Raw genomic sequence first — 12,887 nt, 5'->3', positions numbered from 1 at the left:
AAACTGTTTTTCTTCTAAATTTTAAATTTTATTAGTGACTTAAAAAACTTAGCGGGGGTGGATTAGGGAAATTGGCTGTATATGTCTTACAAGTGAGTTTTTTCCAACTGTCATTTTTTTACTTTGTTTACGGTGTTTAAAATATTTATATAGTTAATGTATCAATTTTTAATTTAGTTCATATTTTTAAGAGCTTTTCCCACCCTAGGAGGATTTATAAAAGAAATTATTCCCCTAATACTTTATGGCTTTACGTATTTTTATGACTTTTTTATGAGGGAAGTTCTGGGGTGGGGGATGAGTTTTGGAGGGATTTGTGCCACTGTAAAAAATGTAATAATGAGAGAAGCATTTGTACTATATATAAGAGGGTTGAGTCTAGTTTCCTTAGGCATATTAACTTTCCCATTGATTTCGTCAAACTAGTGCTAATAAATCAGGTAGATAACCGCTAAGTTGTCTTGCTGGTTGTGTCCGACCTTTCTGCCTAAAATCATTCTGAGACTCAATTTTCAGTGTGTGCGGGGGTGGGGGTGTATGTGTTGGCGGGGGGTGTGTGGGGTGAGTATTCCACACAGCATCTGCTAATTCTCCAGATACCAGCTGGGCGTCCTACAGTTCAATTCAATTCTGACACTACCCAGAGATAACATCAGATTCCACAGGTTAAGGGTTCAGTCCTACACAACTGCCATCCCCCTATCCCTCCAACTTCAGATGCCATTCACAAGCTCAGGTTGTTACCTGTACTTCTGACCAGCTGGCTATAAATCACACATTCTCAAAACTCTTCCTCAACTTCAATTAATTTGCTAGAGTGGCTCACAGGGCTCAAACATTTTACTTACTAGATCAGTGATTTATTATAAAAGGATATAATTCAGAAGCAGCCAGATAAGAGATACATAGCACAAAGTATGGGGAAGGGCCAGGAGCTTCCATGCTTTCTTTCTGTGCACCACTCTCCCCAAATCTCCATGTATTCACCAACCTGGGATCTCTGAAAAAATGTTCTTTTGGGTTTTATGTAGGCTTCACTGCATAGGCACGATTGATTAAATCATTGGCCATTGGAAATGAATTCAACTTCCAGCCCTTTTCCCCCTCCCTGAGGTTGCTGGGTGGGGCTGAAAGTTCCAGTCAAGGGGTTGATTCCCTTAGGTTACCTAAGGGTGGTCCAAAAGTCACCTCATTAACATAAAAAAAGATACCTTTATCCCTTTTATCACTTAGGATAATTACAAGGGTTTTAGGAGCTCTGTGCCAGAAAGGGAGATGAAGACCAAATATATATTTCTTACCATAAATCACAGTATCAAACTGCCTGAAACAGACTTGTGTCAGATATTCACCAAACCTCAGGTGGTAGCCAACTTACAAGATAGCCCACAGACATCCTCTCCTAGCATCCACACCCTTGTGTAGTGGGTCACAAAGGGCTTGTGGCTTATATACCTTGTTCTCTTGGATTGCTCACTTTGGGGGAAGCCAGCTGCTATGGCCAAGGACACGCAGGCAGCCCAGTGGGAAAGCCTATGTTGGGAGGAACTGAGGCCTCCTGCCAGCAGCCAGCGTTAACATGTCAGCTATGAATAAACCACCCTGGAAGTAGATCCTCCAGCTCCAGTCAAGCCTTCAGATGACCGCAACCTCAAGAGAGACTCCAAGGCAGAACCACCCGACTCAGCTCCCAAATCCCTACCCCACAGAAATTAAGAGATAACAAAGGATTGTTTTAAGCCACTAAGTTTGGGGATAATTTGTTACATAGCAATAGATAACAAACATCCCCTTTTCCTTAGCATATAGCTAAATTACATTTCCCTGCATCCCTTCAGCTATGTGGGGGCATGTGCCTGTAGTCTGGTCAGTGAGATGTGTGAGGAACTGATGTATGCCATTTCAAGCCCCAGAAAAATCTCCCATGCTATCTATCCCCCATGCTTTCTCTTTTCCTTTGTCTTGGCAAAATGCAGAAAGGATCCAGCAGAGGACAATGAGCTGTTTGATGGAAGGAGCTTGAATCCCTGAATGAATGGGGCAGAGTCCTCATTATTCCTGACCCACATCAGAATTTGTTAAGCTGAAACAGGAGGGAAGGGGGCAGGGCACAACTTTCAAAAGAATGACATAGCCCGAGGACACGATATAAACTGATTAGAACCAACAGGTCCAAGAAGGCGGACAAGTCCACTAGACCTTAAGCCTCAGGATACACTCATTGTAACACATCAGCAAGCTAAATGACACACTCACAGGTTCCATGACAGTTCCAAGGCTGACCACAAAGGTCAAAAAGTAGGTGCTGGCCTAATTTTTGGAATCCCCACCCCTTCTCCAAAATAGCTGGAATACTCCTCCCACTCATTAGCCTATGAAATTACCCACCCCTATAAAAACTGACAACCCCATACCCTGAGGGCCATTCTTGCCTTCTGAGATGGCCCATGCTCTGTCTGTGGAGTGTGTTTCTCTCTAAATAAATCCACTTCTTACCTATCACTTTGTCTCTCACTGAATTCTTTCTGTGACGAGACAACACGAACCCAAGCTTCGGGCTTCCCTGGTGGCACAGTGGATAAGAATCTGCCTGCCAATGCAGGGGAAACAGGTTCGATTCCTGGTCCAGGAAGATCCCACATGCTGCAGAGCAACTAAGCCCATGTGCCACAATTACTGAGCCTGCACTCTAGAGCCCGCGAGCCACAACTACTGAAGCCCACGTGCCTAGAGCCCATGCTCCTCAACAAGAGAAACCACCGCAATGAGAAGCCCTCGCACCACAGTGAAGAGTAGCTCCTGCTCGCCGCAACTAGAGAAAGCCCGTGCGCAGCAACGAAGACCCAGCGCAGCCCAAAATAAATAAATTAAAAAAAAAAAAAAAAAAAAAGAACCCAAGCTTCATTAAGTCCTGAGACCAGGTGTGTGATCTCAGTTAAAAGACCCTGGGTTTGAGTCCCAACCAGGTTTTTGGCTGGCTTCAAGTCCCGGCCCATGGGTTCAAGTCCCAATCTGGATTTTGGCTGGGTTCAAGTCCCAATCTGAGTTACACGGTTTCAAATCCACTGAGATTTCAGGGATTAAGTATCAGCAGCTAAGAATATTTACCATAATTAATACAAGGTCCATGATTCAGGAGTGGTGGAACTTACTTGTCTGCATAAGGTGGCTTGGGCTTTTAACAATCATAGCAGCCTATTTGATTGTTCTGCCCTTTGAATTACCTAGGAGGGTGAGACTGCCAGGGTAAGCAGGGTTAGAACTTGGAGTTAACAGCTGGGCTCATAAGCAGAGTGTAAGCCAGTTTCTGTAGCACAGCTTGATTGAACTGAACTGAGAGGGAGGCTAAATGGGAAATGACTCCTACCTTTAACATTAAATGTTGTAAGTTTAGACCGAAAGTGATAGATTCAGACCATTCAAGGGTTTTAATTTATCACTGAGATAATTTGCTTGAGTAAGCTACTAAGAAAATCAAAGTGGCCTTTATCCTTCATTTTAAAAAATGTTATTTTTCTCAATCAAAGTGATACACCGCATTAACAAATTAAGGAATGAAAACCATACGATCATTTCAATAGATGCAGAAAAAGCTTTTGACAAAATTCAACACCCATTTATGATAAAAACTCTCCAGAAAATGGGCACAGAGGGAACCTACCTTAACATAATAAAGGCCATATATGACAAACCCACAGAAAGTATCATACTCAGTAGTGAAAAACTGAAAGCATTTCCACTAAGATCAGGAACAAGACAAGGATGTTCACTCTCGCCACTCTTATTCAACATAGTTTTGGAAGTCCTAGCCACAGCAATCAGAGAAGAAAAAGAAATAAAAGGAATACAAATTGGAAAAGAAGAAGTAAAACTCACTATTTGCCAATGACAAGATACTATACATAGAAAATCCTAAAAATGCTACCAGAAAAATACTAGAATGAATCAATGAATTTGGTAAGGTTGCAAGATACAAAATTAATGCACAGAAATCTCTGGCATTCCTATGCAACAACAAAAAATCAGAAAGAGAACTTAAGGAAACACTCACATTTACTACTGCAACAAAAAGAATAAAATACCTAGGAATAAACCTGCCTAAGGAGGAGAAAGACTTGTACTCAGAAAACTATAAAACACTGATGAAAGAAATCAAAGATGACATAAACAGATGGAGAAATATACTATGTTCTTGGATTGGTAGAATCAATATTGTGAAAATGACTATACTACCCAAAGCAATCTACAGATTCAATGCAATCCCTATGAAACTACCCATGGCATTTTTCACAGAAGTAGAACAAAAAATCTTACAATTAGTATGGAAACACAAAAGACCTGAATAGCCAAAGCAATCTTGAGAAAGAAAAACGGAGCTGGAGGAATCAGGCTCCCTGACTTCAAACTATACCATAAAGCTACAGTAATCAAGACAGTATGGTACTGGCACAAAAACAGAAATATAGAGCAATGGTACAGGATAGAATGCCCAGAGATAAACCCACACACATGAGGTCACGTTATCTTTGATAAAGGAGGCAAGAATATACAGTGGAGAAAAGACAGCCTCTTCAATAAGTGCTGCTGGGAAAACTAGACAGCTACATGTAAAAGAATGAAATTAGAACACTCCCTAACACCATGCACAAAAATAAACTCCAAATGGATTAAGGACTTAAATGTAAGACCAGGCACTATAAAACTTTTAGAGGAAAACATAGGAAAAACACTCTTTGACATAAATCACAGCAAGGACTTTTTTGACCCACCTCCTAGAGTAAAAGAAATAAAAACAAAAATAAACAAATGGGACTTAACTAAACTTAAAAGCTTTTGCACAGCAAAGGAAACCCTAAACAAGACAAAAAGACAACCCTCAGAATGGGAGAAAATATTTGCAAATGAAACAACAGACAAAGGATTAATCTCCTAAATATACAAACAGCTCATGGAGCTCAATATCAGAAAAAACAAACAATCCAGTTAAAAAATGGGTGGAAGACCTAAATAGACATTTCACCAAGGAAGACATGCAGACGGCCAAGAGGCACATGAAGAGATGCTCAACATCACTAATTATTAAAGAAATGCAAATCAAAACTACAATGAGGTATCACTTCACACCATTCAGAATGGCTATCATCAAAAAATCTACAAACAGGGCTTCCCTGGTGGCGCAGTGGTTGAGAGTCTGCCTGCCAATGCAGGGGACACGAGTTTGTGCCCCGGTCCGGGAAGATCCCACATGCCGCGGAGCGGCTAGGCCTGTGAGCCATGGCCGCTGAGCCTGTGCATCCGGAGACTGTGCTCTGCAATGGGAGAGGCCAGAACAGTGAGAGGCCCGCGTACCACACACAAAAAAATCTACAAACAGTAAATGCTAGAGAGGATGTGGAGAAAAGGGAACCCTCCTACACTGTTGGTGGGAATGTAAATTGATACAGTCACTATGGAGAACAGTACGGAGGTTCCTTAAAAAACTAAAAATAGAACTACTATATGACCCAGCAATCCCAATACTGGGCATATACCCTGAGAAAACCATAATTCAAAAAGAGTCATTTACCACAATGTCCATTGCAGCACTATTCACAATAGCCAGGACATGGAAGTAACCTAAGTGTCCATCAACAGACGAATGGATAAAGAAGATGTGGTACATATATACAATGGAATATTACTTGGCCATAAATAAAATAATGCCATTTGCAGCAACATGGATGGACCTAGAGATTGTCATACTGAGTGAAGTAAGTCAGACAGAGAAAGACAAATATCATATGACATTGATTATATGTGGAATATAAAAAAAGGCTACAAATGAACTTATCTACAAAACAAAATAGAGTTACAGATGTAAAAAATAAACTTATGGTTACTGGGGGGTAAGGACGGGGAGGGATAAATTGGAAGATTGGGATCGACACATACACACTACTATATATAGAATAGATAACTAATAAGGACCTACTGTATAGCACAGGGAACTCTACCCAATACTCTGTAATGGCCTATATGGGAAAAGAAGCTAAAAAAGAGGGGATATATGTATATGTATAACTGATTCACTTTGCTGTACACCTGAAAGTAACACATTGTAAATCAATTATACTCCAATAAAAATTAAAAGAAAATAGTAGTGCGTGCAATTTTAATTCCAGGTAAAGCTCCTTTTTTAAAATGTTTTAATTTAATTTAATTTATCTTTTTATACAGCAGGTTCTTATTAGTCATCAGTTTTATCCCCATCAGTGTATATATGTCAAAGCTCCTTTCTTACTGCACTCACTTCTAGTGTCCTATTACACTGACGACAACATATCTTTTCTACTCATATTATGACTTACAAAATAATAAGTAAAATTTAAAAATTATGGCATGAATTTTAGTTAAAAAGAACAAAAAGTGGGGAGAGTGGCCCAGATGGTGGAGTAGGAAGACCCTGAGCTCACCTCCTCCCACAGGCTCACCAAAATGACAGCTATTTACAGAGCAATTATTGATGAGAAAGACCTGGAGACTAGCAGAAAAGATCTTCTGCAACTAAAGATATAAAGAAGGAACCACAGTGAAATCGGTAGGAGGGGCAGAAATGCAGTATAGTCAAAACTCATACTCTTGGGTGGGCAACCCACAAATGGGAGCATAATTACAATTGCAGAGGTTCTCCCCAAGGAGCGAGAGGTCCACCCCACATTGGGCTACCCAGCTTCAGGCCTGGGGGTCTTTCACCAGGAAGATAAGGCTCCAGAACATTTGGCTTTGAAAGCCAGTGGTGCTTACTTTTGGAAGAGCCAAAGGGCTGTAGGAAATAGAGAGTCCACCCTTTAAGGGTACACACAAAATCTCACATGCTCCAAGACCCAGAGCAGAAGCAGTAATTTGAAAGGTGCCTGGGTCAAAGCCACCTGCTGATCTTGGAGAGCCTCCCGGAGAGACAGGAAGCAACTGGAGCTCACTCTGGGGACACAGATACTGGTAGCAGCCATTGTGGGGAATGTGTTCTACCACAAGGACACTGGTGCTGACAAGTGACTTTTTTTTTTTTTTTTTTTTTTGTGGTATGCGGGCCTCTCACTGTTGTGGCCTCTCCTGTTGCGGAGCACAGGCTCCAGATGTGCAGGCTCAGTGGCCATGGCTCACGGCCCCAGCTGCTCCGCGGCATGTGGGATCCTCCTGGACCGGGGCACGAACCCGCGTCCCCTGCATCGGCAGGCAGACTCTCAATTACTGTGCCAGCAGGGAAGCCCACAAGTGCCATTTGTGAGTCCTCCTAGCATATTAGTGCCAGGACCCAGCCCTGATCATCAGCATGTTGGCACAAGTACTGGGACGTCTGAGGCCAAGCAGTTAGCCAGGCAGGGGCACAGCCTCACCCACCAGCAGATTGGCTGCCTTAGGAACCCCTGAGCCCCCAGCTGCCCTGGTACCTGACCCTGCCTACCAGAGGGCCCAGGATCTGGTCCCACCCATCAGTGCACCAGAACTAGCCTCGGAACCCCAAGGTGCAACAGCTAGTTGTTGAGACATGGCTTTGCTCAACAGTGGGCATAACACCAACTCTGATACCCCCAGGGCCTTGCAGTCAGAGACCTTAGGACCCAACTCTACACACCAGTGGGCAAGCAATAGCTCCAGGACAGCCTGGGCCCAGACTCCACCTGCCAGAGGGTTGGCACCAACCCTGGGACCCCCCCAGGACCCTGCAGCCAGAGATCCCAGAACCTAGCCCTGCCCACTAACAGGCTATCAGCCCCAGGACCACTAAAGTATCACAATTTGCCATGTTAGAACCCAGCTACCCACCAACAGGCCAGCACCAGCTTCATGATCCCCAGGGCCCTATAGCCAGAGGCCTCAGGACCCAGCCCTTCCCACCAGTGGGTAGACACGAGCCCCAGGACCACTGCAGTCCTGCACCTTGCTGTGTCAGGACGCAGCCCACCTACAAGCACCCAGCACCAGCCCTGAGACCCTTGGGTCCTGGCCCTACCCACCAGCAGGACAACTCTGGGAAACCCTGGGCCCCTGAACCAGCTGCTCAAGATCTGGCCCCAAAGACCAGTGGCTGACACCAGCTCTGGGTCCGCCAGGGCTCTGCAGCCAGAAACCCTGGGAACTGGCTCCACCCACCAGTGGGCCAGCACTAGCCCTGGGACCCCAAGGGCCCTGGCCCTGCCTTCCATCAGGTTTACACCACCAGCTCTGAGACACCTTGGACCCCTCAGCCGGCCACCCTTGGGATTGAGCCCCATTCATCAGTGGGCCAACGCCAGCTTTGGGACACCCAGGACCCTGCAGCCAGCCATGTCAGGAACCTGTCCTGCCTACCAGCAGGTGGACACTAGATCCAGGACCCCCAGCTGCACAACCACCCACTTTAAAGTGATGAAAGGAAAAACCTCCAATCAGGAATACTCTACCCAGCAAAGCTTTCATTCAGATTTGATGGAGAGATCAAAAGTTTTACAGACAAGCAAAAGCTAAAAGAGTTCAGCACCACCAAGCCAGCTTTAACAAGAAATGTTAAAAGGAACTCTCTAAGCAAAAAAACAAAACAAAACAAAACAAAAAACAGGCCACAACTAGAACATGAAAATTACAGAGGAAAAATCTCATCGATAAAAGCAAATATACAATAAAGGTAGTAAATCAACCATGTATAAAGTTAGTAGGAAGGTCAAAAGACAGAAGTAGTAAAATCATCTATATTCTCAATAAGTAGTCAAGGGGTACACAAAACAAAAAGATGCAAAATATGATGTCAAAACCAGTAAAGTTGGGGAGAGTAAAAATGCAGGTTTGTTAAAATATGTTCAGACTTAAGAGATCAACAACTTAAAATAATTATACACTCACATATATTTCTATATATAAACCTTATGGTAAGTACAAACTAAAAATCTATATAGATACACAAAAAAGAAAGGATTCCAAACATAACACTAAAAATAGTAATCAAATCACAAGGGAAGAGAACAAAAGAAGAAGAAAGGAGCAAAAAAGAAGTACAAAAATAACCCCCAAATAATTAACAGAGTGGCAGTAAGTACAAAGTTATCAACAATTACTTTAAATGTAAAGGAACTAAGTGCTCCAATCAAAAGATTTAGAGTGGTTGAATGATACAAAAACAAGGCCCATATATATGCTCCTTACAAGAGACTCATTTCAGATCTAAAGACATACACAGACTGGAAGTGAGAGATTGGGAAAAGGCTTTCCACGTAAATGGAAATGAAAAGAAAGCTGGGGTAGTGATATTTATATCAGACAAAATAGACTTAAAGTCTATTTTAAAGAGACTGTGACAAGAGACAAAGAAGGATACCACATAATGATCAAGTGTCAGTCCAAGAAGAAGATATAATAATTGTAGGCAGAACTGGAGCTCTGGGTAGCACCAGCAGTGGCATAGAAGGCAGCAAGGCTGCGATGGCAGAAGCCAACCAGTGATTGCAGCAAGAGTGGCAGGGACAGAGCAGACCACAAGGAAGGTGCACAGGCAGCCAGACTGGGCCAGGCCATGGGGAGAGTGGCCACTGGGAAGCAGGCAAGAGGCTGGGTGGGCAGTGGGCAGCTGCCTAGCTGTGAAGCGACATGGTGCTGCTCAAGGAGCATTGAGTCATCTTACCTGTGGCTGTGGAAGAGTATCAAGTGGGGTAGCTGTATTCTGTGGCTGAGGTCAACAGAAGTGAAACTGGTGGTGGTAAAGGCATAGAGGTCCTGGTGAATGAGCCCTATGAGAAGGACAGTGAGAAAGGCCAGTAAACACACAAGATCTACCACTTACAGAACAAAGTGCCCACGTTTGTTCAAATGCTGGCCCCAGAGGGAGCCATGAATATACATTAAAATGCATGGAATGCCTACCCTCCTACCCTTATTGCTGAACTGTTATTACAAATGAGTACATGAAAGAAGACTTTCTGATTAAAATTGAAACCTGGCACAAACCATATCTTGGCACCCAGGAGAATGTGCATAAACTGGAACCTGAGGCATGGAAATATGTGGAAGCCATACATATAGACACTGCAGATCAAAACCAAGTACTTAGCAAGGATTTCAAGGTAGAGGAAGACCCAGCAAAATTTAAACCTATCAAAACAGGCCGGGGCTTCCCTGGTGGCGCAGTGGTTGAGAATCTGCCTGCTAATGCAGGGGACACGGGTTCGAGCCCTGGTCTGGGAGGATCCCACATGCCGCGGAGCAATTAGGCCCGTGAGCCACAACTACTGAGTCTGCGCGTCTGGAGCCTGTGCTCCGCAACAGGAGAGGCCGCGATAGTGAGAGACCCGCACACTGTGATGAAGAGTGGCCCCCGCTTGCCGCAACTAGAGAAAGCCCTCGCACAGAAACGAAGACCCAACACGGCAAAAAAATAAAATTAGTTAATTAATAAACTCCTACCCCCAACATCTTCTTTAAAAAAAAAAAAAAAAAAAAAAACAGGCCGAGAACCCTTGAGCCCCAACTGGAAGCAAGAACTTGTAAATCAGAAAGACTACCCATACATTCATACATACAAAATGGTTACTGTCAAGTTCAAGTGGTGGGGCCTGCAGAACAAAGTGGAAAACTTTATACATAAGTAAGAGAGGTGTCTGTTTACAAACTTCCACCGGCAGCTGTTCTGTTGACTCAATAAGTGGGTTGACCTATGGACAGCATTCAAAGGATGGAAGAAGAGATGAAGAGATAGCTGGATGAGACAAGGCAAAAGGACCCAGTGAAAGGAATGATGGCAGATGACTAAAGCCACCCCTCCTCCTTCTGCACTTTTTGCAAGACAGTGGTCAAAAGGAAGGCCCAGCAGCTTCACCCTCCCAAGTGACAGGTCATCTTCAGACATAGCCTTTCTGTGCCCATTCTTCAGACAACTTTTTATCCCTTACTGTAGCTAATTCTAGATGCCATCTAATATTGTGAACAAATAGACCATCTGGTATTATGAAGTCCACGTGTGCAGGAGCCTGTTCCTCTGAGATGTGTGGTGCGTAGATTGCTGTATTTACAGCTCCTCCCTCTCCAACCATTGTGTTCTCAACCTATTTCTGTGTGCCTTCCCCCACTTTATTTCCAAGTGACAATTTTAGTCTTTCAAAAAAAATTGTATATATATACACACCCAACATCGGAGCACTTAAATACATAATGCAAATATTAACAGACATAAAGGGAGAAATTGACAGTAACACAATAATAGTAGGGAACTTTAACACCCCACTTACATGAATGGACAAATCATCTAGACAGAAAATCAATAAGGAAATACTGTCCTTAAATGACATATTAGATGAGATGAACTTAATGGATATATATAGAACATTCTGTCCAAAAGCAGCAGTATATGCATTCTTTTAAGGAATACATGGAACATTCTCCAGGACAGATCATATGCTAGGCCACAAAACAAGTCTCAGTAAACTTTAAGAAGGCTGAAATCATATCAAGCATCTTTTCCATCCACAATGCAAATACAAGAAAAAAACTGTAGGGAATTCCCTGGCAGTCAAATGGTTAGGACTCTGTGCTGTCACTGCTGAGGGCCTGGGTTTGATCCCTGGTTGGGGAACTAAGATCCCACAAGCTGCACAGCCAAAAAAAAAAAGAAAAGAAAAGAAAGAAAAAACACTAACATGTGGAGACTAAATGATATGCTACTAAACAACCAATAGATTACTGAAAAAAATCAAAGAAGAAGTAAACAAATACCTGGAGATAAATGAAAATGAAAACACAATGATCCAAATCTATGGGATTCAGCAAGAGCAGTTCTAACAGAGAAGTTTATAGTGATACAAGTCTACCTCAGGAAACAAGAGAAATCTCAAATAAACAACCTAACCCTACACTTAAGGGAACTACAGTAAGTCCCCTACACACGAACAAGTTCTGTTCTTAGAGTGCGTTCATGAGTCTAATTTGTTTGTGAGTCCAACAAAATTAGCCTAGGTACCCAACTAACACAATAGGCTATATAGTACTGTACTGTATATACAGTATATACAGTATATACTGTATATACAGGTTTATAATACTTTTCACACAAATAACACATAACAAACGAACTCAAAAAAAAATTTAATCTTACAGTACAGTACCATGAAAAGTAGAGTACAGTACCAGCTACATCATTGCTGTTTTTACTCTTGCTTCCAGATATCCTGGGCTTGAAATAAAGATACTGTACTACTGTACTCTATAAAGTACTGTACACAAAAGCACAACCACTTGTAGAGGATGCATGCATGTGACAATGTACACCAGACACGTGAACTAACTTACGTGATTGGACATGTGAACGCATGTTTGCATCTTTGAAAGTCTGCAACTTGAAGGTTCGTATGTAAGGGACTTACTGTAGAAAAAAAATTAAATAAAACCCAAAGTTAGTACAAGGAAAGAAATCATAAATAAAATCATAAATGAAATAGAGATGTAAAAAACCATAGAAACACCTAGAGGGGTGGGATAGGGAGGGTTGGAGGGAGATGTAAAAGGGAGGCAATATGGGGATATATGTATATGTATAGCTGATTCACTTTGTTATAAAGCAGAAACTAACACACCATTGTAAAGCAATTATACTCCAATAAAGATATTAAAAAAAAAAACCATAGAGCTGGTCCTTTGAAAAGATAAACAAAATTGACAACCTTCAGCCAGACTCATCGGAAAAAAAAAAAAAAGGAAAGAAAGAGGGCCTGAATCAATAAAATAAGAAATGATAAAGGAAAAGTTACAACCAATATCACAGAAATACAAAGGATTATAAGAGATTTTTATGAACAATTATACACCAATAAAATGGACAACCTAGAAGAAATGGACAAATTCCTAGAAATGTATAATCTTTTAAGACTGAACTGGAAGAAACAGAA

General features: G+C 42.3%; 1 pseudogene; it reads left to right on the top strand.

Annotated features, from left to right (window-relative positions):
• The first annotated feature begins 9,600 nt into the window (after positions 1-9,600).
• On the top strand, positions 9,601-10,759 carry LOC132485395 (phosphatidylinositol transfer protein alpha isoform-like; annotated as a pseudogene).
• The last annotated feature ends 2,128 nt before the right edge of the window (positions 10,760-12,887 follow it).

This window comes from Mesoplodon densirostris, chromosome 3 (genome assembly GCF_025265405.1).
Source record: "Mesoplodon densirostris isolate mMesDen1 chromosome 3, mMesDen1 primary haplotype, whole genome shotgun sequence".
NCBI classification, from domain to species: Eukaryota; Metazoa; Chordata; class Mammalia; order Artiodactyla; family Ziphiidae; genus Mesoplodon; species Mesoplodon densirostris.
The sequence above is the reverse complement of the archived record's forward strand: the minus strand, read 5'-3'. Positions and strand labels throughout refer to the sequence as shown.